This window comes from the organism of the source record quoted next, unplaced genomic scaffold (genome assembly GCF_019419815.1).
Source record: "Pyrus x bretschneideri cultivar Hongxiangsu unplaced genomic scaffold, Pyrus_bretschneideri_v1 Contig113, whole genome shotgun sequence".
Lineage (NCBI taxonomy): Eukaryota > Viridiplantae > Streptophyta > Magnoliopsida > Rosales > Rosaceae > Pyrus > Pyrus x bretschneideri.
Window position 1 is genome coordinate 316,789 of NW_025999406.1, and position 6,000 is coordinate 322,788.

The following is a 6,000-nucleotide window of genomic DNA, read 5'->3' on the forward strand; positions in this document are numbered from 1 at the left end:
GGGAAAGGATCGAGGTTTTCGAGGTTTGAGGACGCACGATTGCATGTTGCGATGGATTTAATGTTGAAGAGATGTTTCAACTAGTGCATGTTTTCGAGGGTCATGATTAAAGATTGCTAGGTTAACCAAAGGATTGACACACGTCAAGACGTGCATGAGAATTCAGATCATACGATCGTGCTTCATAAATGCGCTCGATGCATGGGATATTCGAGGCTTTTCATTATCCTTTAGTTACCTTTTAGGGTTTGATTTCACTTCTTCAAGGTCGAAATTCGGCTAAGGAGTTCTAGGCCGAAGACCTCAGAAGCGAGGGGGCAATGTTTAGGCCCAAAATAATATTATTGGGCAGAGCGTAGGTTATGTTCGGCCCAAAGCTTTTTCAAATGTACTATGGGATGTCTGATGGTCCTAAGCCGCTCAGTTAGAGTGGTCAAGTCCTATTGCAAGAATGAGTGATTTGGATAAGGATGGGTCGAAGTCCTAGTACGATAAGGGGTCCTAATGCAATGAGGATTCTTGGCCAGAAACGAATACGACCTGAATAGGGGGTTGAGTTCAAAGTCTTAATAGGAGTAAGATTGGTCGAGATAAGGTTGGGTTAGAATAAGAAGTGCTAATCCGACTATGGTTTTACCTCGATCGTAAAGAGAAGTTTTTGCTATAAACAGAGAGCAGAGTGCATCATTCAAAGCCCCCTCTAATTCAACACACAACTGCCCTGCGCAAAACTCTCAAACATCTTGAGATTTTTTTTTTCTTTTTTCGCCAACACATCTTTAGTTTGGATAAACAAAACTGTGAAGGCAACCGGCGAACAACTTCAGTTTGGATAAACAGCATTGTTGCCGTAAAATCAGCCGACCAAAGAGCACCTTCAGTTTGGATAAACAACACTGTGTCGAGGCCGACTGGTTACCTATCCAAGTCTCGGTCGAGGAGGATTTCCAAATCCTTATTGGCAGAGGTCATCTTATTAGCCTTCCCACCTAGGTAAGGTGTTACAAGTTACTATATTCGACACATTGAACGCCGAGTGATTTTATGATTAGATACTCACAAGTGAGTTTCAGAGTTTGGTATTCTGACGGCCGAACTACATTTACCATCAAGACATACATCTCTTTTGAGTACCTGTGTCTGTATAATTTGGAGCCAGTTCGACGTGCTTATACTCTTACAAATATAATCACCGTGACCGAACCCGACGCCGACGATTCGTGAACTTCGCAAAAGTAGCAGGCTTGTCTTCAGGCTCGAGAACCCGAAGGCCAAGACATGTTCCTTCCTCGATCGTAGTCGCAAGATCAAGAAGTCAGCAACGCGCTCAACGCAACATCAACAAATGCTACTTGTCAACCGAGCTCAGCCGACGAGTTGGCACGCCCCGCATCAACCGAATGACATAGTTAGCTTATTAGCGACTCGGCCTGTGCGCCACGTAGGCTTTGTAATTTTTAGGGTCAACATATACATAGATAGATTTTGATATTAAACCTCCACCAAATGATATGGATTTGATTGAATGGATTGTTTATATTTGAAATCAAGTTTCTCCTTTATTCCTTGAAAAGCTATTGGCAACTTGTTACAAAATTTTAGTAAATGATTTTGAACAACCGTTTTGTAAACCAAAAATGGTGTTGGCGATGATGGTGAGACAATGGAGGCGGTGGTGGCCATGAAATTAGATTTGTCAGACTTTGCGCCCTAAACATTTCACCCTATTTCAATTAATTCCGTCTCATGAACGTTAAATGAAAGGGCAATCTAGATATGTCATAATGTGCTGGAAGAGATAAGCCATTGTAGTTGGCAAGGTATGAAATTAACAAATTACCCTAAACCTCTAAAATTGTCAAATGTCTACCAGTATGAACATAAAAGGGATGAAATAACTTATTTTGACAATTTCAAAGAATAAAGTAAAAAAATTCAAGTTTTGGAGAAAAAAGTGAGATTAAAGAGCTGTTTTAATAAGCCGTTTTTAAAATAAGTTGGCTCGATCTAATATTTTAGCCAACTTGTTTTTAAATAAGTTGACACACTTTCTAATATTTAAAAGCTAATGCAAGTAAACCTATGAATTTGAAAGTTGGAAGTCACTACCGAATTACCAATAGCTGCTTCTTTTCCCATTGGATTTGCTTCTCTTCTGTTTTGTATGGTGTAGCGTTGGCTTTTTGTCAAACACTCAAGAAAACAGCTCTCAAAATTGAAAATTGAAAGTTGAAAGTTGAAAGTTGAAAGTGATTCTTCTAAGGTTCTAATAGAGATTATTAATAATGAAATTTGACGGAATACCTTGAAATATCATATCCATCGTTTAAGATATTTATGTCGACCTTGCAGTTTTCAGTTGAACAAATTTAGGACATGTTTATGATAATTAATGTGTGTGCTTATAAAAAGAAAAAAAATAAATAATAATGTAACCTTTTTCATTTTTTTTTTTTTTTTTTTTTTGTTGTGAACAAGATATTACATTATCCAGGCAAAGATGCTAAATTTATACATAGAGTACCTACACAGAGGCAAACAACCACGCACAGCAACTAGATCGAGTAGTGCAAGGAGATACATGATTCCATGACGTCGCATCTAATGCTAAAAGCGTCACTCCTCACACTACCAGCAAAGGACCTCCCCAGGAAGGGGGGGCGGGGTCGGGGGGGCCAAGGAAGACCATCATTACATAGCACATGAACTAGGGAAGATGGAGGTCTGTTGACCCATATGAAGTCGCACATTTCCCTACATCGCCGCGACACCAAGAGGTTCGTAGCTGTCTTGGCCAATCTTGAAGTCCAAGACCCATGACAGTCCTGGAAAGACTCCCCTAATCTAATACTCTTCACTAGAGCAGGAAATGCTTCCCAACTGCCTTTGTTGGCGTATCCTGGAGGCAAGAAATTGATTCCGACTAGTCGAACTCAATGATAACTGAATCCAGCCCATATGGATACCCAACTCACATCCATGCATGATTGACAACGCCTCCGCCATAGCTACACTTGTGGCCTTCATGCAATATCTGCAAGCAACCAAGAAATTTCCTTCCTCATCCCACACCACCACCCCTGCAAATCCCAAGCACATACTCGCCACCCAACTAGCATCCACATTAATCTTTATGAACCCGGGCTCGGTGGAGTCCATCGGGCTATATTATTCGTGACCGAAGTGATAGGCATCGAGCGAGTGACTGACAAGCAAGTAGCCTCGATGAAAGCTCCAACCGAGATTGATATTGCCGCAATTACCTGACTTAGGTTGATTGGTTGTTGGTTGAACAAAAAATTGCATCTTGATTTCCAAATTTGCCAACATGTAAAGGCAACATATGACACCAAGTTTCTCACCACATTCTTCGAACCATTGGCCAAAGAAAAGATATCAAGCAGCCAGTTTGCCTATGTTGTGACTTCCTCTTGATTTATCCTGAGATTCAAAGCTCCCCCAAACCAAACCACTTCCACCCACGGACATAGGAGGAAGAGGTGTTCAATCGACTCCTCATGCGAATTGCAAAGAGGGCATAGAGGTGATGGAAAGGATCGTCTTTTGAATAAGTTCGCCATAGGAGCAATAGCTGCATGAAGAGTTTTCCACATGAAACACCTAATTTTGGGTGTGGCCTCTAGATTCCACACAATTTTCCATAGTGAGTTCGGGATAGTGGCCGATGTGGAAGACCTCAGATTTCTTTGGGGTCAATTCCTTGCATAGGCCCAATGGTATCTGGATTTGACTGAATAAGGCCAAACGCAACCCTTTTTTGTTCTTGTTGATAGCTCGCTTGCAACCCCTTTTTTCATCTGTCTTGTCATGGGTTTAGAATTGGAGTAAATGCAGCTTGAAAGAGGAAATATCTATCGAGCTTCAAAACTCTATCCTGGTTAAGGCTGCAAGTCTGCTGTCTCCTAACTTGGTGTCTCCTATGTTTCTCATTTCTAAATGCTTGACATGTGTCCTTCAATTTAACATAGAATTAACACTGTTAACTTCTACTATTTTGCATTATTAAAAGGGAGCTTTAATGAAAAGGGTTTGGGCCAACAAATATTTAACCAAAAACCATCCCAAAATGTTATTTAATCAAAAAGGCTCAAAGTTTAATAAAAGAACAATCCAAAACTATTGTCCACAAGTCAAACGTACAAGCCTAACCCACTACAAATCTACACTTCCTTAAATACCCCTAAATGATTTGATATTGTCTTGACTCTTCACCAACCTCAACCCAATACGAAACCCCCATAATAACTCCCTGTCTTCCTATTAAATCGAATTCCCCCATTTCAAAAACAACCAAATCAAAGTTCAAATTAAAGTTGAAAAATGAAGCATTCATCGGAACAAAGCCGCCAAAACAAGTTCAAAGAAGTTTAATGGTAGAAACCAGCAAAAAAGTGTCTGGAAAAAAAAAAAAACTAAAACATAAAACTATTTCTGGATAACACAAAACATAACACTATTTCTGGGAAAAAAAATCAGATACAGTGTTTGTTTTGTCTGTGCACAAACAAACACTATATCTGGAAAGAAAAGAACCAAAATCCAGAAACAGGGACCTAAATTCTAGAAACAGTGACTTAAATTTCAGAAGCAGTGACTTAAATTCCAAAAATAGTAACTTAGTTCCAGAAACAGTCTATGTTTTAACCTTTGACTGTTTCTTTTTTTTTTTCTTTTTTTATGCATCAGTTGATTATATTTAAGAAACATGATGCTTATTTTGCTTTGAATCCAAATACAGTGAATTTCACTATTTCTTTTCTAGCTTACATTTAAAAAGTAGTGTGTCTATTTCATTTGGATCCAGAAATAGTTTATTTTTACAGTTCAGAAACAGTGACCAGTCGTTATTATTAAATATCATGCATATTTCAAATTTATTTTCTAAAGGAACAAATGATGAACTTCACCGACGATGAAAAATTGAAAAACAGTACCTCGAATACACTATGAATATTAACGACGATCACATTTCAACAAAATAATACAAAATATAAATTAAATAGCATGAGGATCTATATTTTTGTTTCAAAGAAAAAAGAAGGTCTGCAAAACAACAATGAACTTCATTAACGACGAAAATCTGGAACTCGACCTAAAAAAGTTACGGATAAAATCGACAAATCATAATTTATTAGTATTGGGCCATTTTTAGTTGGACTACTTTAATATGGACTTGTACTAATCATTAAACAAAACTTATAACATAATTATTTTTATTCAAACTAAAACTTTTTAATCCCTTCTGATTAGTTTTCCTTTATTAAAATAGAATTCCAAAAATACTTTGGGGACACCCATATCAACCCAGATCAACACGGCCGACAAGACCCCATCTGTTTAGTCGCCGGGAATAAATCCCCTTCTTTCTCTCTATTTTTCTCTGCTTTCCTCCTTCTTATCTCTTATTACTATTATAATCCAATCTTCCAGCCAATGCTATAAACACAACCTCAATTCACAAAATTATGTGCACGCCTGTACCTGGACAAAATCAAGATGAGAAAAATCGAGAGCTACGATGCAGATTTCAAACGTTCTAGAAATGGAACTGAGTCGGAGTCGATAATTGAAATCTAATTAATTCGTTGCCTACAATCGCACTGGGTTGGTCGTGGGTGATGACCATTCGGTGGCTGTCGGGGCCGATCGGTGGAGATTGCTGGCGATTCGGTGAGGTGGGTTGCTCGTGGGTGATGACAATTTGGTGGCTGTAGAGCTTTGACTCTCCACTGCCTTCATGTTTTTGGGGGTTTTTTTTTAAATATTTTTAATATAAAATACTAAAAGTTAACAGTGTTAAACCCGTTAGGTTGAGAAACATATGTCATACAATTAGAAAAGAGATACAAAAGAGACATGAAATTTGGGGATAGCAGACCTGTGGCCCCTAGTTGAAGGTAAAGATGTTCGTCATGAAAATAAATTCCGCCCTTTTCGTCATCAAAATTGTGCCCTAGTCAAACTTTCAAAATTTTGTGC